The sequence below is a fragment of the Talpa occidentalis genome, unplaced genomic scaffold, assembly GCF_014898055.3.
Source record: "Talpa occidentalis isolate TD23 unplaced genomic scaffold, MPIMG_talOcc4v2.1, whole genome shotgun sequence".
Taxonomy (NCBI): Eukaryota; Metazoa; Chordata; class Mammalia; order Eulipotyphla; family Talpidae; genus Talpa; species Talpa occidentalis.
In genome coordinates, this window is record NW_026555331.1 from 75,642,174 (window position 1) to 75,666,985 (window position 24,812).

At 38.3% G+C, this 24,812-nt stretch overlaps 1 long non-coding RNA gene across 1 annotated transcript in view; it reads right to left on the reverse strand.

The window, feature by feature from the left end:
* Positions 1–24,812, reverse strand: part of LOC129145308 (uncharacterized) — a 29,031-nt gene that overhangs the window by 2,845 nt on the left and 1,374 nt on the right. Inside the window, exon 2 of the long non-coding RNA XR_008550664.1 lies at positions 8,186–8,336. This is a non-coding gene — a long non-coding RNA (uncharacterized LOC129145308). The remainder of the gene's footprint in view (positions 1–8,185; positions 8,337–24,812) is intronic.

The window sequence follows — 24,812 nt, forward strand, 5'->3', positions numbered from 1 at the left end:
ACAAAATAAATTTAAAAAGTTACAGAGAAAAGGTTATTTTTAAACACCTAACTAAAAATCTGGAGATAAAATTTTCCAGAACTGGTCCCCAGCAGCTCAACAAAGTCAGGGCTGTGGGTCAGCTTCACTCTGCAGACTTCCTCCTCAAGGTCACAAGCTGCACTGCCAACGCTTCGAGCATTACTTCCTTACTCACACATGTACAAAAGCAGCAAGATTCATGTCTCCCAGACCTACTGACAGACTCACCAGGATATCCGGTAGCCAGCCATCCCAAAGCCCACCTACTGACAAAATGTAAGGGGTTACCACAGACTCCAACTATGGTTCAAACCCAGGCAGGGGAGAGGCGTATTTTCTGAGAATACTCACACCTGATACCCCAAGATAATCAATTCATTTGTTTAGGAAGACATCTGAGAGTTGGGGAGGCATCCGAAGTGTCTGCAGGCCCATGAGAAAGAGTTGCCACTGAAGGCTTGTCCTTTGCAAGTTTCTTGCTGTCTGAAAGAAGCAGGGAGTACATCTCACAGGATCCTACTGATTTCCCATTCCCCTTAATATTCTAAATCTTCTAGAATTAAAATAAGTAAACATGGAATATAGATATATAGCATGAATGACTTAAAGTGATGTTAGAACTGGTTCTACAGAATGCTTAGGGAACAGATTAAACAAGCAAGTGGCAGTGGCATTTGGGCTGATAAATAAAGGCTGCTGCCTATGTGTGAATAGGTTTAAATTAATTAATAAAAATGAGACATTATGAGCAGTACCACAAAGTAACTCTTGCACTCTCAGAACTATAGAGATGGACTGCCTCAGAAATCATGTAACTCACTCAATGACTCAAAGACTCAGGATGCCAGTAACATCACCAAAAATAATTCACTTCTCAAATCACTCAATTCAAATCACTTCAAGGGATTTTTGGTTAAAAATCCTTTGCTGTTTTTTTTTTTTTTTTAAGATTGATTGATTGATTGATTTGTTTATTTGTTTATTTATACATACAAGCACTGGGTACAGTAAGAAGCACGAGAGGGTGAGGGAATTCACCAGAGCCAGAGCGGGGAACAGAACAGGCAGAACGACGAAATACACTGCTGAGGGGAGCAGCAGACGGCCTGCGCTCCATGTGGGACCCCCGCGGTGGCCGGGGACTGAACCGGCACTGCAGAGGCTACGGGCAGCTTCACAGCCCAGTGCTCAACCATTGCACCACCAGGGGAGGCCCCTTTGCTGGTTTTGCATCATTTCAGATTCATAGTCCAAAATCCTCAGGGGGCCATATAGTAACATTTAATGTGACTGTAGAAAATACATAATGTGGCATATTAAATATTGTTTATTTCACATCCCCTCACTCCCCCACTCAACTTTACAAGATTGGGGCTCTATTTTGTTACTCCTCAATCTCCAGTGCCTAAAATATCTTTTTGGAATGTTGCAAGCACAACATCAATAGTTAACAATAGATGAATGGCTGGTGTGCTATAGCCACCTCAGTTACTTTGCAGTCAACTGGAATACCAGACTGAATACTATAAATATTAGCACAATTACTCAGTTTCTCAAGGTGAAAATCCAGGATTCATCCTTTTATTCCATTCCTTCCCTCTCTGTCCATGCCCTTTCTATCAGTGATCCTCTTGTCTCTGATTGCAAAACATCTCCTAAATCTATTCTTTGTCTTCATTTTCACTTGCATTTCACTCTGGCACAAACCAGCATTATCTTTCATCGAGAGACTCTTTTTGCTCTTCCTGTTCTCATTCTTGTCTCTTGTACCCCATTCTCCATGTGGTAGTTAAACTTTTAAAAATGTAAATCAGAAACACATCCCTGTTTTTTTTTTTAATTACATATTTAAGGAAGTGAACATTCTAAATGTCTTTCTCACCAAAAACCTATTCTACAGAGGTCACTATGTAGTACATGTTCTTCCAAACTTAGGTTATTTCTACATATGTATATACTTTATACACAACACACATGTACTTTTTTTTAAAAAATAGTGTATCCTTCAAACATATTGCAAACATCTTTCCAAGTGAGTATAATAGCTATTCAATGTTTTGACAGTTGAATGAGTAAAATAAGGAGTCATTTCATTCATCACTTTTGTTTAAATAAAGTACAGTAAGTGTAAGCAGCAGTGGGGATTTCAACAGACATGTGAACATTTGTGCAAATACAACTTGAATCTGCTAGTGGGATTATTTGCAGAAAACATCGAAGGGTAGGCAGGTGTTCCCCATAGATGTTGTTCTTCACACTGCAAGTATTATCATATTCTCTAGAAATCTTACAAACCATATGATTCACTACAATATTGAAGTCTGTGATTTTTTTTAACTCCTATCTCAGTGCCTACAGCAATCTTATTGATAATTATTTTTGTTTAGAGGATATAGGCATTGGGGTTAGCATTTTTTCATGATAAATTTCCCAATTATTTTGTGTACATACAGAGCCTAATCATGGTCCTGAAGAGCACAGGAATGAGATGTTGTTCCTGCTAAATGGTCCTGAAATAGCACAGGAATGAGATGTTGTTCCTGCTAAATCACGTTCACTGTCTATGGGACAAAGGGATAAGTAAAAGATAAAGACTTAAAGAATATTTTTTAAAAATTCAATTCTTATTAGTTGAATCCAAACTGTTCTGAATGAATGAGGGCTTCCCTGATAGCACAAAAGGTTAAGTCACTCTCTATGAAACTATCCGCAGCCACTGCATCATGAGTTCAAACCCAGGCCAGATCCACATGCGACAGCAGAACTTTCCTGTCTCATCTGTTGCTCCCCTCAGCAGTGTATTTCAGTCAATCTGCCTCTTCTGTTCTTCACTCTGGGTCTGGTGAATCCTCTCATCCCTCGCACCTCTGGCCTGTACCCCAGCTCTTGTATGTATAAATAAATAAATCTTAAAAAAAAAAAAAAGCCAAGGAGAAAGCACCAGATGTGTTACTGATTTAAATTCTAGTGTTTCCCTTTGTGACAGATTTTGGGCTGTAGTGAAAGACAGGATCACCTATGTTTTCTCCAAAATCACCTCAGGGCCTCCCCTGGTGGTGCAGGCTGTTGAGCACCATACTGTGAAGCTGTCCGCAGCCTTTGCAGCGCCCTTTGATCCCGGCCGGCTGGCAGGGGGTCCCACATGGCATGCAAACCTCTCCTGTCATGCCTGCTGCTCCCCTCAGCAGTGTCTTTGGTCAGTCTGCCTGTTCTGCTCCCCGCTCTGTCTCTGGTGAATCCTCTCACCTCCCGTGCATCTGGCATGTACCCCGGTTCTTGTGTAAAAAAATAAATCTTAAAAATATATATCACCTCAGCCCTTTATCATTTGCATGAGGGGCCACACATAATTTACTAGCCTATAGAATTCTGTACAAATGCACATGATGTGCTTATAAATAATAATAATATAATAATATATAAAATATATAATATAATAATATATTTTGTTGATAAATGATAATATATTGTGAACTCACCTCATGTTAGGTACTGTGTTTGTGCTTTACATAAGCCATACCATTCTACCTTAACAAAAACCCAGAATAAATTACAATTATTATCTTCCTGTTTTGCAAATCAGAAAACTGGGGCTTAGAGCTCAGTTCTTGCCAGGACTACCCATATTCTCAATGACATCTCTTTAAAATATCCCTTCAAACACAAAAGTTCTATTCCCTAAAAGTAGTTTAACTTGTATTGATAAAGGCAAATGTCCCATTAGATGTTTGTAGTTTTGAATGACAGAGTGCTGTAGACAGGTTCATAAATTGCCTTCCTTATTCTACTCCACCAACACAAAAATAGTAGCATTTATTTATAAGAAAAGTGTCACAATAGTCAAAGCTCAGACTGAGTTGAAATTTGAGAGCAAATTAAAGACACAATAAAGTTCTCATAGATAAGCCTTATATAAGAACAAGTTGACTAATCTGACTACTTGAGAAGTTGTGATGTTGGCAGATGACCAGGATGGTGGAGTTCTCTCACTGGGGCCTTCCCTCATCCAAAGATATGGTGCATAAAAGAGTAAACAGCAAAGGTAATTACTGAAACATGTTCTCCCTAACTTGTCCTATTTTGACATATGAGACTTAGCAGTTCATTCTGAGCAATGAAACAGGCCAAACAACTAGCAAAACATTCACTCACCAATCAGGAAGGAGAGTTATGGTGACATTTTGATCATATGAAGAAAAAAAAAGAAAGCATACAATACAATTTGAAGATAGTACAAATTACTCAAGAAAGGCAACAGATTCTGAATTTAAAATTACACCAGAGTATGAAAATAATGATCAGTAAGTACAAAGACAATTAGATAGATCCATCTATATATACTCCTTTATGAACATGTTGTCAACAATAAGAAAGACAAAATTGAACTTGCTTACAGCATATTGACCAGAGCTAAACATGACCAGAGTGCTAACAACATCAAGGTCATGCAGGTGACCATATGGTGTTCAAGATATAACATAAGACAGTGGCACCCTGGATAATATATCTGTTTGTATTCATTCAACAATAGACTTAGTATGTACAATACATAGATGTATGAAAGACACACACAGTCTCTAAACTTATGGAGTTTGTAGTCCCATCAGAGAAACACATATTAATCAAATAATGATTAGTTTAGATAAATATGTAATCAAAGAAAATTACATCATTCCAAAGAAAAAGATATTACCAGAAAAGAAAACCATAAATCAATGCCTCATGAACACAGACAGAAACTCTAATAAAATATGAACAAACCAATATCCAGCAGCATAAAAATAGGCTATACAGGATTTTAATTTTTTTTTAATATTTATATTTTAAAATATAAATATATTTATAAATTTAGAAAAAAAAATTATATTTACTGGAAAAGGAAACTGAAAATTAATTAAAGAAAATTTAATTCACAATAGCATCAAAACGAGTAAAATATTTAGAAGTAGATTTCACAAATAATACATAAGACACATGCACTGAAAACTACAAAATGCTGCAGAGAACATTCTATGGTCATGGACTTAAAGACTCAGTATTAACAAGAGAGTAGTTTTTATTAATTGATCTTTACATTGAAATCAATCCTTACCAAAATCCCCACGGGCATTTTTGCAAACATTGAAAAGATGACTCTAAAATTTACATGAGAAATATAGGACTTAGAATATCCAAAGGAATATCCAAAGGAATTGTGAAGAAAAAAAATCAGAAACTTTATACTACCATATTTTAAAATTTAATATAAAGCAACAGTAATCAAAACCAGATGAAATTGATGCAAGGATAGGCATATAGATCATTACAATAGACTCAAGAATGCAGATATGTGTCCTTTACTTCATGGTTGCACACTGCTCAACTAACATGCCAAGTGCAGTCAAATGGGAAAGAATGTTCTTGTCAAATATGGATCAGCAGTAATTGAATATCCATATGCAGAATAATGGTTTGGACCCTCATCTCACACTATACATAAAAATTAATCTAAAATAGATTACAAATCTAAATCTCAGGGTTAACATTATAGAACTTTCAATAGTAGTAATCATAGCAGAAAGACTTAAAGATGTTTATTCAACAGAACCAAAAACTGGAAACAAACCAAATGTCCATAAATTGAATAATGGAGTACTATTCAGAAAAGAAAAAGAATAAACATGCTATAACATGGATGAACCTCTAAAACACCACCTTAAGTTAAAGAAGCCAGATGTAAAAGAATAAATATCACATGATTTCTATTTAAACAGAGAGCAGATTAGGGATGCCTAAAATTAGAGGAAGGAATAGAAATGGATTGTATATAGGCATGAGGAATGTTTTTAAGGTTGTACAAATATTCTAAAATGGGATTGTATGATGTTTGCATGACTATTAATTTAGTAAAATTGATGACTTCTGTAGCTAGAATGGATAAGTTTTAAGGTCTGCAAATTACCCTCAATAAAGCTATTTTTACAAATAAAACACTGAGTGTGTCACAAAAGAGTGAATTAGACTGAGAGACCAGAGGCAACTGAGGGTCAAAAAGAGCACTTTTAAAGAAAAATTTAATGTTTAATCTGAAAGAAGACTAAGATTTTATCGTGTTATGTGACAGTAGGGTAGAGAATAGGAAGCAAGGAAGGGAATGAATAATATTTCAGCCAGAATGAGTATCAAATACAAAACCTTAGGTGCAAGGAGACTGCAGGCAATGAGAAGCACAAGCCCATTAGTGCAGCTGAGGAAAGTGGGGAGAAAGATGAAGAAAAGAAGGACTTAGATTCCATTGCAGTAAAGTTTTTGGATTTTATTTTAAAATAATGAGAAATCATTGAAAGACATTAAACAAAATAGTAATGTGACCATATGTGTAATTTTAAAAAATCATTCTTGTTACTGTGGGTCAAAGGTAAGAAACATTTTCTGTGAAGAGAAGTATTTTACGTTTTGGGGGCTGCCATGGACAAAGGGCAAACAAATGAGCTTGTCTGTGTTCCAGTCAACTTCATTTACACAAACAAGCAGTGGGCAGGACTTGGCCCTTTGACTATAATTTGGTGACTCCCTGCAATAGATCAATAGATGGGTAATGAGTTAGAGAAAAAAGGAAACCAGGTTAGGAGGCAAATAAAAGATACAAGTAAAATCATGCAATATTTGTCTTTCTGGTTTATTTCATATGCACAATCCCCTCTGGTTTTTTTCCCCAAATGACAGGATTTCATTTTTTTCTTTAAGGCTGAAAAATATTCCAGTGTTTGTTCACAGTAACAGAGAGTAGAATGGTGGTAACCAGAGGGTAAAGGAGGAGAAAGAGATTTTTGTTTATTTTTTAAGTACAATGGTGGCCATCAGGGGCCAGGGGGAGAAACATCATGAGGACTTATATTTAATGGGCACAGAGTTTCTGTTTTGTAAAATGAAGGGAAGTCTGGAGATGGATGATGGTGATGGTTGTAGAACAGTATGAATGCATTTAGAACCACTGAACTGGACACTTAAAAATGGTTAAATGGTATATTTTATGTGTATGTGTATTTTACCACAATAAAAATACTGGGGTGGGGGGGATAAGCAAGTGCAAAATGATGTGTCTTACATTAGTCATTGCAAAGAGGGTTGAGCACACTCCAGACAGAATTTGTATTGTATGTGTGAGGTAATGGGGGAGGGGGCTGTCATGAATAACCTTTGGCATCAATATCTAGGAAAACGATAAGAAGTGGATATGGAACCAGGATGTGGAAGCACACTATTTGAAGGAAATGAGAAGAAAACCATAGTATCTACTCACTAAGTTGACATGTTAAGTAAAATAGACCAGTTTAAGTGACCATTTGCACAATGCTTTAAAATATTCTATGAAGACAATCCCCCCCACCCAACAAAAAACTGATAGAATAAATAAAGGAATGCTCAGATTCTCCTCATCCCACCCATGGTTGATTCCTTTTACTCCCTTGGCCACTTTAGGTACAAATACATTTGCACAGGTCTACAGTGTCATATTATGGAGTTGGGCCTTATTCCATGGGAAATGAGAAACTGGTAAAAGACTTTACATCAAGGGGAGCAAGCAGACAAAAGCCATACAGGAGCTATAGCAATAGTCCAAGCAACATTATGGGGTAGAAGACTTAAGTTAGTCAGTGGGTAAATACTAAGTTCCTATGCCATACCATGCACTGTGGTTGGTAAGTGGGGAGGTATTAAAGGAAAAGAAAAGATGTTCTTAAGAGGTATTTTTTTGGGGGGAATTTGAAGTAACTTGTGCTTAGATAAAGGGAATTTTAGAAGGCAATCATTTTAATTGAAGTGAATTTGAGTGACTGGGATAATTAGAACCCATCAGGGAAACCAGAATTTTTTTTTTTTAAATTATCTCATGTAAAGACATCACATTCCTCATGATGAGTTTGGCCTTCTAGTAAGTTAGTTGGGAACCATCAACCCAAAGATACAAGTCAATGCCAAAGGGGCAAATGAATTTTTAAAGAGAACATGAAGAGACAAAAGAATCAAAACTGAATTTTTTCTGTAGTTTGTCTTGCCGTGACCCAGAGGGAAAGAGAAAGTTGTGAAGAAATGCAAAAAGGAACACAGTGAAGCCTCAGAAAAGCAGAATCATAGGCCATGTAAGGATAGTCAAGAATTTTCATATATGAAATTTGTTTACCTTTCAAATATATTTTCTTCTTTCCACTGTGTTCCTTTAGTTCAAGCCATCAATGTCTCCTATCTGAATTACCAGAGTGTCCTTTGACCTCCATGCTTCTGGTTCAGTGTGGACTCCAGAAGTCTTCCGTCTTCTATGGATTCCCTTCACCCTGTGGATTAAAACAGAAAGTACATAATGTGAAAGGCATTTCATGAGTGGATTCTTTGTCTACGCTTCCTGCATTGACTTTTACCACCACCTCTCCCCTACCTGTTATACCCAACTATTTGAACCTATACCTCATAGATTTCAACTCCATTTATCTTTCTTCATTAAGTTTGAGGTGTATCACAAAGAATTTGTTACCAATAATAAAGTTCTGAGGTTTATGAATATTTACATTTTTAATTAATAAGAATAGGTTCAAAATTGTCCCGCAAATGTCACTCTTTCTTGTTTGTATTCCAGTATGCTAGAGGGAAAGGAGTAAAAGTGATTGCCATGGGTTTATGAGAGGAAACAATGTTCTTTCACAATTGTCACACTTAATGATCCATCAATCCCTCTGTTAATTCCTCAAGAGGACAACTCACAACTTTTACCTCTGTACCTGGTAACTGAAAACTCCTAATAAAAGTCAGTCAGGATTTATTTTTTCTTGATGCTTTCAAGAAATGGTAAATGTATTTCACAGACTTTGACTATGGGTGAAGGAGACTTTGGAGATTAGACAATGGAGACAGCAAATATAGGCGATTTCAATAATTTTGGTAATGAAATATAAGGCAGTACACAGAAAAAAGGTTCGAATGAATGTTTTCTAACCCTCTCACTTCCCATTCTCTCCAGTCTGCTGTCTCTTCTCTAACCATTTCATAGAAATGGCCTGGAATAAATAACTTCCATTGCCAAATCCATATCACATTCAAATGCTTATCTTCCATGATCACTCAGTAACAGGCAGCTCGGTAGGCCAGTTCCTTTTCCCTTACCCCTGAGTCACATTTGACCTACCTATAAGAAAATATTTTCTTTCTATCTTTTTGGTCACCCCTTTGCTAGCACAACCTTCACCTGGAGCTGGAATTCATGGCTTTGAACTGGCCCATCTGTCTTTCACACTACATCCCTGCCCTGGCGATCTGTCCCATTGTAATCGCCTTGAATACCAACTATACATCAATGATTTCCTTGTCTTCAAAGATTTTTTTAGCCCACTGAATATACAGACATCTTTACATAACTATCCCACAAATATTAATGCATGTTCAAAAGTAAATTTTTTATCTTTCTTCTCAAATCCTAGTATAAAAGTACAAACATGATTCTCACTTGCCCAAGCCAGTTTGCACATTGTTTGCACATACAATTTTAAATGCAGTCCTGTCAATACTAGTAACAAAATGTATCATTACCTGCTTACTGATTTTCACTTGCACTGCCACCACCTAGTTTAAACCACCATCATCTCTTACTTGGTATTACTGAAAATAACTCCTAAAGGGTTCTCAGTTTTTGTTGCCTTCCAAACTATCAACACAAAACATAGTTTGAATTCTATTTTCACTGAACTTAAAACACTTCAAAATCTTAGACCAAAAAATGAAACTCTCTGAAGAAACACCACTCTTACACTGTTGGTGGGAATGGAAATTGGTCTGGTCAATATGGGCAGCTGTGGGGAGGTTTCTCAAAAGACTGAAAACGGATGTGCCAAACAACCCAGCAATTCCACTCCTAAGGATCACAAAACACTGATTTGAAACAAAACCTGAACTCTTGTTTATCACCTCATTCTTTACAAGAGCCACTATATGGAAACAACCTAAGTTCCCCAAGACAGATGACTGAATCAAGAAGTTGTGGTATAGGGCCTCCCTGGTGGCACAGGCGGGTAAGTGCCCACTGTGAAACAGTTGCAGCATCTGCAGTGTGGGTTCGATCCCAGCAGGCCAGCGAGAATCCCACATGGTGCAGTAGACCACTCCTGCCTCGCCCGCTGCTCCCCTCAGCAGTGTATTTCGTCAGTGTTCCTGTTCTGTTCCGCCTCCGTCTCTGGTGAATCCTCTCACCCGCCCGTGCATCTGGCCTGTACCCTGGTTCTCGTATAAAAATAAATAAATCTTAAAAAAAAAAAAAGTGGTGGTATATATACACAGTGGAATACTACTCAGTAATCAAAATAAATAAATACAGAAAGAAAGCAAGAGAGAAAGAGAGAGAGAGAGAGAGGGAAGGAGGGAGGGAGGGGGGAGAGAGAGAGAGAGAGAGAGAGAGAGAGAGAGAGAGAGAGAAAGAAAGAAAGAAAGAAAGAAAGAAAGAAAGAAAGAAAGAGAGAGAGAGAGAGAGAGAGAGAGAGAGAAAGAAAGAAAGAAAGAAAGAAAGAAAGAAAGAAAGAAAGAAAGAAAGAAAGAAAGAAAGAAAGAAAGAAAGAAAGAAAGAAAGAAAGAAAGAAAGAAAGAAAGAAAGAAAGAAAGAAAGAAAGAAAGAGAGAAAGAAAGAAAGAGAGAGAGAAAGAAAGAGAGAGAAGAAAGAAAGAAAGAAAGAAAGAAAGAAAGAAAGAAAGAAAGAAAGAAAGAAAGAAAGAAAGAAAGAAAGAAAGAAAGAAAGAAAGAAAGAAAGAAAGAAAGAAAGAAAGGCCATGTGTAGTAACATGGATAGAGCCGGAAGGGATGATGCCAAGTGAAATAAGCCAGAAAGAGAAAAGTAAATACCAGTGGTGTCACTTATGGGTGGAATATAGAGAAACCAAACAAAGGGTGAAGACCAACTCTTGAAACATTAAAGCATTAAAACCATCCCTTGAAAGCTGGCCATAAATCTAAGGCACGGGAGATGTAAGTTGGGGGGAGCACAATGGACTATGGTAGAGGACTATGGGCACTTTGTCTTTGGGAGAGAGCTCCCGTGACCACGCCTGAGGGGAGAAATCTTATAATGTCAAAAAATTCACAGGTATGTAAAACAATGATGCTTCATTAAAATAATAATAACTAATGAATAAAATTCTCTGAGATGGCCCCTAGTGACCTTGTAAGATCTGACTATTGCTTATTTGTATACTCTACTTTAGTCTGCTCCTGCCCACACTCACAATTCCCAGCATACTGGTTTCTCTATTTCTCATCTACACCAAGTTCCTCCCATCCAAAGATCTTGTGGGTGTGATTTCTCTTGCCTTGAACACATGGCCCTGTCCCGCCCACTTCCTTGCCAACTACTCCTCAGCGTGCATGCCTCAATTTAAACATCCTTGCATAAAGTGAAATTTCCTACCACTTTTCAAACAGAATTAAGTAATTCAATGCTCCCTTTTAAACTCGCTTTTGATGTATATTTCCTCATGGCACTTGTCACAGTTAGTCTCTACGTTTGTGCTTGTTTGCTAGACTATAAGTTCCATGAATATAGGAGCCATATTTCATCTTTAATCACCAGCACCTTGTCTAGGACTGGATTAAAACAGGTGCCATAACAAATATTGTTAGGTAAATGGATAAAATGGATATTGTGGTTATTTGAGCATAAATGAGAGGAAAAGAAAATGAGAGTTCAAACACTTCAACAATTAAGTCAATAACTAAGTTCAATAACTAAATGTTGAATTCAAGGATTTGGGGAATAGTAATCGTGGATCAAATTTATTAAGCACTCCCTAACTGTTGAGAACAGGAATAAATTATTTCATGTTCAACATTACTGAACTCATAAAAAGTCAGTGAGCTTACAAGTGAAAAATCTAGGAAACAGAAATTTTGATTAACTTACCCAAAAGACACAGAAATGGAAGAGAAGAAACTGGAATTCAAACCTAGGCAGTCTGGCTCCACAGCCTTCATGCTTAAGCACTATTTAATTCAGAACTTCCCAATTGGTAAGCCACGAATGAATTGCAGATGTGGCCCTAGAAATCAATTGGTTCAGCTCTGGGGCAGCCAGGCTGGTGGCCACAGGCCCTGAACTGGCTTGTCCAGGGCTCCACAGAGGGCAACGCAGAGGTCAGTCTGATAGCTGAGCCAAATCATAAAGGAGGACTGGGGAGTGACTCCAGAGCCTCTATATTCCCCTACCCACATCCAAGCCTAGGTGAACACCTCAGCAGCACCTGAAGAAGGCACCCTGTGTGTTTTGGTCAAGGTGTTCCTGGAGCTGCCAGGTGTGTGGGGGCACAATCAGCAGATCTGATGCTGATGGTTGAGGGGGCAGGGCAACAGATGAGGACAAGCAGGGACCTCCATTTTCATGTAATTGAACACATCTTCCCAGGGCCTCCCCTGGTGGTGCAGCAGTTGAGTGCTGGGCTTCTAAGCTGCCTGCAGCCTCTGCAGCGCCAGTTCGATCCCCAGTCATATGGCGCGCAGACGTCTCCTGCCGTGCCCACTGCTCCCCTCAGCAGTGTATTTTGTCACTCTGCCTGTTCTGTTCCCTGCTCTGGCTCTGGTGAATTCTCTCACCCTCCTACTCTTCTGATTGTACCCAGTGCTTGTATAAATAAATAAATAAATCTTTAAAAAAAAAGATTGAACACATCTGCCGAGTGATGTGCAGTCGGCTGCACAGTGACTGCCCTGCTGCTGGAGGTATCTTCTGCTAATGGGAGCTTCATCAATATTTTGAAATGCTTTGTCTAGCTGGTTTGATTGCTTTAGAAATCCATTCTCATGTCCTTACTTTTGTCAGTGAAAGAAAGAGCTTTTATTTTTTATTTAAATTTTATTTTTATATTCCCCATACAATTACAACCCCTTCATTTTGACCCCAAACCCTCCTTTCCCTGCCCACCACACTACCTCGCCAATATTTGTTGTTGCTAGTTTTTTTAATATGTGCCATTCTCACTGGTGTAAGATGGTATCTCATGGTAGTTTTGATTTGCATTTTCTTGATTACAAGTGATGTTGAACATTTTTTTCATATGCCTATTGGCCATTTGTATTTCCTCTTCAGAGAAGTTTCTTTTTAACTCTTCTGCCCGTTTTTTGACTGGATTGTTTTCTTTGTTTTTGTTGAGTCTCATCAGCTCTTTGCAGATTTTTGTGATCAGTCCTTTATCATTAATGTTGTGTGCAAAAATGTTCTCCCAGTCGGTGGGGTTTCTCTTTGTTTTTGTTATTGTCTCTTTTGCTGTGCAGAAGCACTTTAATTTGATGTAGTCCCAGCTGTTGATCTTTGCCTTCACTATCACTGCTTTGGGTGATGTGTCTATAAAGATGTCTTTGAGGTGCATATCATGTAGTGTTTTGCCAATATTTCCTTCTATGTATTTTATGGTTTCAGGTCTTATGTCTAGTTCTTTAGTCCATTTTGAGTTGGTTTTTGTGCATGGTGTTAGGTAGTAGTCAAGCTTCATTCTTTTTGCATGTAGCGACCCAGATTTCCCAGCACCATTTATTGAACAAACTTCCTTTGCTCCAATGCATATTCTTTGCTCCTTTGTCAAAGATTAGTGATCATAAATCTGTGGGTTTATTTCTGGATTTTCTATTCAGTTCCATTGGTCTTTGTGTCTCTTCTTGTTCCAATACCATGCAGTTTTGATGAGTATGGCTTTGTAGTATAGTTTGAGGTCTGGGAGTGTGATGCCTCCATTCCCAAGAAGAGCTTTTAGATATCATAATAAAATGTCAACTTGGCGAGGTTGTGGAGAAAAAGGAACTCTCCTGCACTGCTGGTGGGAGTGCAAACTGGTCCAATCACTATGGAGAGCTGTGTGGAGATTTCTTGACCTACTAAACATAGAGCTTCCATATGATCCAGGAATTCCACTCATAGGTATTTACCCAAATGACACAGAAACAGTAATTCCAAAGGGCACCTGCACACCTATGTATATATCAGCACTATTTACAATAGCTAAGCTATGGAAACAAACCAAATGCCCAAAAATAGATGACTGGAACAAGAAGATGTGGTACATATATACAATGGAATATTACTCAGCAATCAAAAAAGATAAACACATGCAGTTTGCAGCAACATGGATGGAGCTAGAAGGGATCATGCTCAGCAAAATAAGCCAGAAAGAAAAAGAAAAATATCAGATGGTCTGACTCATAGCAGGAATTTAGAAAACCCAAGTATGGGACCATGAAAAAGACTAATCAATACAAAGTAAAAATCAAAATCAACAAGCAACTATAAACCAGAGACACACTACTGGGGTGGGGGAGAAGGGAGGGTGGGGAAAGGAAGGACTAGAGTCAAAATAAGCGGGGGGTGCAATTGTATGGGGAATATAACCAAAATGAAAATGCATACATTGTGCAAAGATGAAAAAAGATGTAAGAATTATATAAAATAAAATATTAAAAAAACTAAAAAAAATTAAAAAATAAAATGTCAACTTGTACAATTTTGAATGATTGAAAAACAAGATGTTCTAAATATTTAATACCTGTTTGTGTGAACAAAGTTCTTGTTGATGGTGATTTTCAAAACCTTGAAGAGATGGGCTTTAGAAACACTTGAGTAGAACTTCTTATAAACATTTGAAGCATAAAACTTATAATAAAAACATAATGTTGCTGGAATCAAGCTCAGTTTTTCTCCAAAAATGTTTAAGATCTTTCTTAGAATTTTTAAGTAAAATTTTATGTTAATATTTTCCTTAATGCTTTTTTTAAAGATTTATTTATTTATACAAGAACTGGGGTACAGTCAGAGGCACGGAAGGGTGAGAGAATTCATCAAAGACAGAGTGGGGAGAAGAACAGGCAGACGGACCAACGACACTGCTGAGGGGAGCAGTGGGCAACTCAGGAGAGGTCTGCCGTGCCATGTGGGTGTCTCCCTGGCTGGCTGGGAATCAAACCCGTGCTGCAGAGCCTGCAGATAGCTTCACAGAGCGGCACTCAACCCACTGCGCCACCGTGGAGGCCCTCCTTCATGCTTTTAATTTTATTTTTCTTGTCATAATTATGCAATAATTTAGTAAATATAAAATAGTATTTTTTTCATAAAACACCATACAGTTACCCCCAAAATTCTCTCCATCCACTCCAGTTGTCACTTTCTGTGGAGTCTTCAAAAATAGATGCAAAATGCCTTCTGTGCATAGCATGGCCATTTGCGAGCAATGTTCATTTTTTGATGTACTTACATCATAGCTGTGGCCCCATTCAATAATATTAGATAACTCACAGTTAATTCTGAACACCTTATACTCTTCTTGTCAATTTTTCTGTGTAGTGATAAAATGTGGAGACTTGAACTAACATGCCTTCTTTGAATCCCAGTTTTACCACTTTTTAGTTGCATGACACCAACTCAATAACCTAACCTTTGTATTTTATCATGTAAAAACAGATCATTGTAATAATAACCACCTCATAATGATTTGTGGCAAAACTATAACCACCTCACTCTTCATATCACATAAATCTCTAAGAATGATGCAAGCACTCAAAAAAATGTCAACTGTTGACGAAGTCTCTGATGTCTTTCCCCTCCCCTGTTCTCTCTGCCCCTCTTTGTCCTTCCTTTACCTAGCTGAACTGCACTCAACTTTATGACCTCCGCTTACGCGTCATTTATCCTGACTTAACTTTCCATGTCCTTCATGGACTAGACTAACACTCCCTTGTACTCCTGGACCCATTGGGCATCCAATCATAGCACTTATCACAGCACATGGTAATTTTTACTTCCCTGTCCATCGCCTAGCATCCTCATTAAAGCAAGGCCCTTCAGAGCAGGAACCGTAGCATTCATTCATGTTGCACTCGTTCCCAGGCCACAGTGCCAGAACCTAGAAAGCAGTCCGTGAATGAATACCTGAATGGAAGAGTCCCATTCTGTCCTATTTCCTTAGCAATGAGAAAGGAAGACAAGAAGTTTTCTAACAGGTACTTAGAATGACGATTACAGAGGAAAACATCTATACTATTTTTCCCACTCACTTCCCTGTTCCAACTTCTCATTGGCATTTATCTTGAGAAAAATGGCACATACGCACACCACTTTCCCATGAAAATCTATCAGCTGCCCTTGTGTAGTCTGTGTTCCCTGTGAAGCTACTCATGGATAAGAGGAGGCCTGGAGCACTTTCATGCTTGCCACATGTAGGTTGACTCTGGTAACCAAAAACAGAGCATGCCTATGAAAACTTGTAAGTCAAAATGGTGTAAAGCAAAAAAGCAATTACCGTGAATTCATATGAAAAAAACTTTGAGCATTTTCAGGCTCCAAAAAACTAACCGATCAACTTATACCAAATAACACATAAAATTTAAAATAACACCCACACGAGTACAAGCAGTAATGACACATACACGGCCTGAATAAAATGGTCCCGAGGGAAGGAGCTTGGCAGTGCCACTCCCAATGCTGCTCACAGTGTGGGCTGCCTAAAAGTGGCTGGTTGCAAAACAAACACTGAACACTGTTTTGCTTTTTGCTTTTTGTCATAAAAGATAAAAACCCTCTTCAGATGTCTTGCTGTTAGTGAAAACAGGTACTAAAGAAGCAGGTCTTTTGTAAAAGCAAACTTTCAAAAAGCAGTGATGCCTGTAGTGGCAGGAGTCTCTTGAGGCGTGGACAATGCGAGTGGCACTTGTCCTGAGTGAGATTTTGCTCTGGCTGCTTGGAGGTCAGTGAAACTGGGCCCTGTGCCAAGGCTGAGGAAAGGCCCGGAAGGCCTGGGCCAAAGTCTCAGCACAGTGGTGAACCCAGGTGATGGCTGCACATGGCTCTGGGCCCTGATTCACTCAGAAAATTGAAGTCCTTAATGCAATATGAGTTCATCAAAGAGATCTTCTAGTCTTAACAAATTAACCAGTTCACAATCCATTGTTTCCAACATTTAGACTCCAGAAAAATATCAGGTGTATTTGTGGGTTGTTATTACTGTTTTTTGTTTTTCTTTTAAGCAGAGAAAATAGCCAGGGGAAAACAAGTGGCCCATATAGTAGACAATGGTGATTTATAGGCATAGTTTATAGGCATAGTTTGTGACGCCCCAAGACAATTACAACAGAAACATCAGAAATTACTGATCACCAATCACAATAATGGGTCCAGTAATCATGAAGAAGTGAGAAATGCTATGAGAATCACCAAAATGTGACACAGAAGCATGAAGTGAGCACATAATGAAAAATGGTGCCAGTTGACTTGCTCAAAGCAGAGAGTTCACAAATCTTCAATTTATAAAAAAAGAAAACATAGTATTTGTAAAGAATAATAAAATGAGGTATACCTATATTTTTCAATCATTAGAAAAAAACAAAAAAATAACACTTTGTGACACATGAAAATTATGAAAACTACATGAAATTCAAATTTCTGCATCCAGACTTCCTAGAACACAGTCTGCCCATTCTTTTACTATCCAATTGTGGAGCTGAGTAGCTGTTCAGAAACTATATGTCCTACAAAGTAGAAATATTTATTAACTGGGATTTTATAACAAATGTTTGCCACCCTCTACTAAGTGGATGATTTTGAAAGTCTATCATTGCTAGGACTGCTTAATAATAAGAAGAAACCTAAAATAACCTCCTAAATTTGAAGGATAACAGAACTATGAAAGATATGTCAAATTTATATGTTATTACAACACAAAGATTAATATTTAGTTACATGGATGATAAAATAACTTTTCTGTTTCCTCTATGCCTATTTTTACCCCATTCTTATCAGTATTTACATGTCTAATTTGAGGGTATTGCCAAGAAGAACTTAGCAGAGAGCAAGATGGAGATACAGTCCTGGCTCTGCTTCTAACTAAATTAAGCAAATCACTTAATCTTCTCTGATTTAAATTTCCTTATCTCAATATTGTGGGTTGGACAAGATAATCCCTAAAGTCCTTACAGTAATAAAATTGTAGGCCTCTGTGACTTAGAACATAATTTTAAAATGTTAAGTGATAACTGAGTTTCATAGCAGTTGTGGCTTTGCACTGAGGGTAGATTGGTGGTCATATTTATGATTTATTTCACCCCAAATCCTTAGTTAGTAGCTTACCTCCCAATTATTGTCCCCATAAGCATTGTCCCTATAGGAAAAAAAATGAGTAATTTTATGATAATTTTATTCTTAAAAAAAATCTCTAGGGACGCATTGAGGAAAAACTATATAAAGTTTTATAGTTCTGTAGCTTCCCAACCAATTTGAGATTCTGGAGGTCTTTAGGAAAGGACTAAAAAGTACACTGGTATGATTTTAAATGGGCACTTGTTTATTTTAAAAAATACACTACCAAATGGCCAACAGGTATATGAAAAAATGTTCAACATCATTTATAATTAGGGAAACACAAATCAAAACCACAATGAGATAGCACCTCATATTGATGAGAATGACGATATTAAAAACCAGGCAACAATAAATGCTGGTGAGGATGTGGAGGAAAGGGAACTCTCATACACTGCTTGTGGGAATGCAAACTGGTTCAACCACTAAGGGAAGCTGTGTGGAGTTTCCTCAGATGACTAAAAATGGAGCTACCATATGACCCAACAATTCCACTCCTAGAAATCTACCCAAAGGACACAAAAACATTAATTTGAAAGGAAACCTGCACTCCTACCTTTATTGCACAATATCAAAGATACAGAAATAACATGAATGCCCTCAAACAGGTGAGTAGATCAAGAAGATTTGGTATATATACACAATGCAATACTTCCCAGCAATTAAAAATGATAAACTCATGACATTTGCAGCAGCGTGGATGGAGCTGGAAGGGATTATACTCAGTGAAATAAGTCAGAAGGGAAAAGGAAAATATCAGATGGCTTCACTTTTAGGAGGAATTTAAGGAAACTGAACAAAGTGTCAAAAAAAAGAGACAAAACTTGCAGGCAAACCATAGATCTGAGGCATAGAGCAGGGAAGGGGGAGGGAGAAGGATCAAAACAGGGGAGGGAAAAGAACAAGGAACTATGGTGACGGTTCAAGAGTGACATGGTGATGGAAGACTTATTGGGACGACATCTGAGGGGAGAAGTCAAATATGAACAATGATGTAAAAAAATTGAAATGTTTAATAAAAAAAAGTTTAACAGGGGCCTCCCTGGTTGCTCAAAAGGCTATGTCTCAGCAGTATCAAGCTATTGGCGGCCACTGCAGCCTGAGTTCAATCTCCAGCCAGGGTGGTGACCCACATATGACACAGAAGACTTAGCCTGTCTTGCCCACTGCTCCCCTCAGCAGTGTATTCCAGTCAATCTGCCTCTTCAACTTCCCACTCTGTCTCTGGTGAATCCTTTCACCCCCTACACATCTAGCCATAGCTCAGCTCTTGTATGCATTAATAAATGAAATATATTTTTTAAAAGTTTAATAAAAAATGGGGCCTCCCCGGTGGCGCAGCGGTTGAGCGCTGGGTTGCGAAGCGCTGGTTGGATCCCCGGCTGCTCCCCGGGAGGAGGGTCCCACATGGCGCACAGACCTCTCCTGCCGCCCGCTGCTCCCCTCAGCAGTGTACTTTGGACCTTCTGCCTGCTCTGCTCCCTGCTCTGGCTCTGGTGAATTCTCTCACCCTCCCGCGCTTCTGACTGTACCCAGTGCATGTATAAACAAAACAAACAAACAAACAAACAAATAAATAAATAAATAACATGCCTCTATTTAAAAAAAAAAAATTGTTAAAAAAAAGTTTAATAAAAAATGCACTGTTGATAATGGAAAAAATTATACCAATTCCATTTTCTTGAGTGTGCTATTCACATTGTGTTTCTTAGCTATACAAATTTCTCTCAGAACTCCAGAAGCAGAATTGTAACTATTGAGGGCAAGTTCACACTTTGTTCCTCATTGCCTCTTTGTTGATCACTTTCTTCAAATGGAGTTGTCATGACTTTGGAACAGTCTGTAAAGAGAAACTCCTTTTATAAGGAGTCTGTCCAGAATTGGGCCTCCAGTTCTAGAACATGCTGTGCCTATCTTCCCTGGGAAATAGTTGACTTTTAGGAATGGGTGGAAGTGTTTGCTAGATCTTGCCAAAGACTGTGTCAATGATTTTTAATCCCCTTCTAATATTTTGGGTTTCCCATCAATTCATCATAAAATTAAGTATTGGATCATGGGCAACAAACTTCAATGAAAGCAGAACAAAAAGCTGGTAATAGGCCAAAAAGAAATTGAATAGTTTGCATTCTTTTTCTATAACGTGTGATTATTCCCTCTGAGATCTAAGGATGTTTGCAGCTGGGTGAGACTTGAAACCTCTCAGTACACTAGAAGACACCATTGTCATGGTTAGAACTTTTTCATCAACAGGTAGTTTTGACAATCACATTAATTAGTCTATATCAGTCCTGAACAACTGTGATTGAAAGCTAGAAAGGATTCCCACCCCATGCAACTGTGTGTTGGAGGACATCCCGTTATAATTCAGTGGTTGCAGAAGGCAGTCTATAGTGTTCATCCTCTCCTCTATACCTTCTTACTTTAAACACCTTGACAACATCCACTGTGAAACAAAACAAAACCTCCACAACATTAGTAACTCTGTCTAACCCTCAACTTTGAAAAAATTAGACATTAGACTTGCTCTTGTATAATCAGCTTAACAGAATCAGTCAAAATGTATGCTGTAAATAATTTTAGATTAAATTAATAATAACATTAACATAAGCCACTGGCCCCAGAAATCAACATTTCAAACTCCCAAATGATTCTTTATGTTAATATTTCAAATCCAAGCTTTTTTTGCATGTATTTCTATAATTACAGGCCTGGGAAATGACACAAGCTATGTTTCAAAAAGACAAGGGATGAATGTATAGTTGAGTAAACAGAAGGTTGTTTGGAAAAATCTTCCTGCTTGTTGGTCAGCCAGAGTACACAGAGCCAAAAGTTCCCATTTCAGTTGCTTTGCTACTGACCCAAACTCTTCTTTCAAAGTAATCCATCCCAGTGGCTACTGGCTTCAACTGACAATTGCCTGAAATACTTTACAAAGGTACCAAAAGGACCCATAATTCCACTGAGTCTGAGATGACATCTTATTATGATCTGTAATGTCACATTATCTAACTTCAAGACTCAAATTGGGACCAGAAGATTGACATTACCTGAAGATTCTGTAGAAATACTGGCCCCCTGCTAGGGAACTGAAGCAGATTGTTTATGGTACCAAGATCCCCAAATAACTGAGATGCACATAAATTTGTGTTAGCTCCTGCCTTCCTCGCCTTCTCCCCAGCAACTAGAACATTTTATTCAGAAAACCAAATTGCCCAATCTGATAGCCACTTTTTAATCCTCACCTTATGTAACCCATAAAGCATTTGAATAGTGGCCTTTTCATTCTTTAACAATCCCTCCATTCTTGGTTTCCTTCCTACCATCCAGCTTCACCTTCTCCATCTGATTTGGTGGATCATCATCATTAGTCCATCACTTAAGTGTTCTGATTGCTCACAGTTTTGTCACATTGTCTTCTTCTAGTCTACATGCTTTTCCTGGTGAATCTGTCTCTTCTGGTCATTTTCATTAATATGTATTTAGGATTCCCAAGTCTTTTTCTACAGCTCATTCTATATTTATATTCCTAGTACCCTCAAGACATTTCTAACTCTCATTACCACATAAACTTCAAATTTGAAATGTCCAAATGGTACATACTCTTTCAACTTGATCCCCTATGCAACTCTCCTCACCTTCTACTATTACCTGCTCACCAGTCCTGCTGTGTCAACCAATGATAACATGCTCTATCTCATCACTGATGTGATGATGTGATTGGAGAATTATACTCCAATCCCCCGCATTCCCTACAAATTAAACAAATCACCCAGTCCTAATTCCTGCACCTAAGTTTATTGCATTCAGTCTATGGAATTTTTGAAATGAGTCAGAGGTAGAGAGCCATTCCCTCTCCAGGCTCTGAAGCTGTAACTGGTAAACTTTTTTCCTAACTGACATCATGCCTCCTATCATATGGTGGGAGAAACCCAGTCCTTGTCAAGACATTCTATTGAAGACCCAGAGACATGTAGAGCTAAGATAGGACAAAAGAGAAACTCAAGGGAGATGCTCTAAGGGTCATTTGCATTCTCCTTTCCTGGAGGTTGCTTTTATATTATCTGTCTAATGGCCTACCTTTTTGACTTAAGGTATTGAATTTCTATGAGCTGCGCATAAAGAAACCAATGAGTGTCAGGAATCTGAGCAGTCACAGAAGGAGTGGCTGTGTTCAAAGTCCTGTGTTTATACATTGGCTCATTGAAGAACAATGAGTGTGGTATAACCCCTTCTCGCCAGGCACAGGGGACACATGGATCCTAGGGGTGACTTCATTAACTACACAACCATAGAACTACATTAGGTGGAAGTGGGGGAAAGAGGTGCAGAGCATGAGAGGAGGTGGCTAGATCCAATGCCTGTGGTCTTTAAGAGTTCTCTCCATTGGGCCTCTGCTCGGCCTGAACAGAAATTTCTCCTTCCAGATGTCTTTGACTTTTATGACACCCAAACACTTCATCTCTTATTTGAGCAGGATAATATCCAGCTTCATTTTTGCATGATCTCTCTCTTTTTTGTTGTACTCTGTCTACCTACCTACCAACCAACCTACCTCACTTTACTAGTAGTTCCAGGCAGGATCTCAACAATTACTATATATACCTACTTACCTAGTAAATGTTTGTTGAGAGTCTGCCCTGGAACTACTAGTAAAGCACCTTTGGGGAAAAAAATGCAGAAAGAAAGCAAGTTGAGCGTTTACATGTCAGGCAAGGAATACGTATTATTATATTTAATTGTTTACATCATTTTATAAAGCAGGTCTTAGGACCTGCTTTTGAGGAAAATACAGCTTAGACGTGTCAAGTAACTGCCCAAAAACATATGATGAAGAAGAGCAGAACTAACATTTACTGCAGTTATTTGAACCCAGACTTATTCACCAACACCAAGTCAAACTGGTGTTGGGAACTTCTATATTGACTCAATATCAAGTGGATGGACTACTTTCCTTTTATTACACTGAAGACTGGAATCAATGAGAATTGAGATAAGAACATGAAAGCCTAGTCCACTGCAACCAGTAGACCCTTTTGAGAAGGAAACGAAAAAAACTTGGAGATGAGGGTTATGATTCTGGGAAATATAAATGTCTGTGCCCATTCCTTCTCCAGACCATGGTATAATTAACCACACACACAGTTAGTCTCTGAACCTTGCCCTTAATAGAAGAGCTATTGTGAAAGGTACCTTGTCCAAGCTGAATGCCCTCTCTTTGGGTTTGAGAAATATGCAAGAATTTAATTACTGTGTAAGTCTCTCTTATTTGGGCAAGTTTGGATGGATTCTTCATGGCAGGACTCTTTCTTTGGGAGACTTTGATAGCTATTTACCCAGTACCTTTCCCATCAACAATGATTATTTAACACATTTTTAATTTATTTTAATTTATTTTTTTAAGATTTATTTATTTATACAAGAACCAGGGTAGAGGCCAGATGTGAGGGAGGGTGAGAGGATTCACCAGAGACAGAGCGGGGAACAGAACAGGCAGACTGATGAAATACACTGCTGAGGGGAGCAGCAGATGAGACAGAAGAGGTCTGCTGCTCCATGTGGGATTCTCGCTGGCCAGCAGGGATAGAACCCATGCTGCAGAGGCTCCAGACAGCTTCACAGTGCAGCGCTCAACTGCCTGAAACTTGTTTTATTCTGAAATGTTGATGTAGTCTTCTGATAAAACAGAATCTGGATAATCCAGGCTAATTCAACACTTTTTTTTGCCTTCATTGCCTGGCCTATATAAAGATAATTTACTCAATTCTCCACTACACTTCACTTGTGTAGATGAAATCTGACTGCAGTTACTCAGGTGCCGTTAACTCAAATAACAAACAATGAAGACTTCAGGGCCTTGGTATTTCACACTCAACCTTGATTTTACGTAGAGCTTTGGTACATATGAGTTTATTGTCATGCCTCTCTTTGAAATGTGCTCCACAGGTAGACATCACGGATAACCTTGTATACTCATGCTCTAAAATCAGTCCACTATTGGAAATTAAGAAGTAGGCAGAATGAATATTTGTCATTCAGCATTTCACATAAGTAAATAAGTTAAGTATGTATTTCTCTAGATGGTGTCTTGGGAACTGAAGCAACATTTAGAATCAGTGTTTTCACATTCAAAGTAAAAACTTTAGGAATGAAAAATAAATGCAATGTGTGGTTCTTAATAAATGTAGGAATAAAATTATGAACTGAGCACATACTGACACTTCATTATAATAACATGTCTTTTAAACAAGGATATCAAAACCCTTTGGGACATTAACACTATGGGATTAAATTTCAGTACCAAGTGGAATAAGCAAAGTTAACACTGACCTTTTGTCCTAGAATAGGGCAAACTATGGCCACCTTTCAGCCATTAGCCATGTTACTTCCCTTGCCTTCCTCTACCTGGACCACACTGTCAGCCTCACCACTGCTCTTCATCTTTAGATCTCAACTCCTGTTACCTCCTCAGAGTGATCCCCTTCATCACCACTTTATGGTAGGCCTCCACCCTGTCTGTCACTGTGGCCCCATTTTTTCCCTTTGTATTGCTCACTACAATGTTGGGGTATTTGTCCATGTTTGTCCTCCACTCAAGATTTCAAGGCCTATGTGAACAAGGAATGTGATGACTGGCTTACCAGCATATGACTAGTGGCTTGTGTAACCTGTC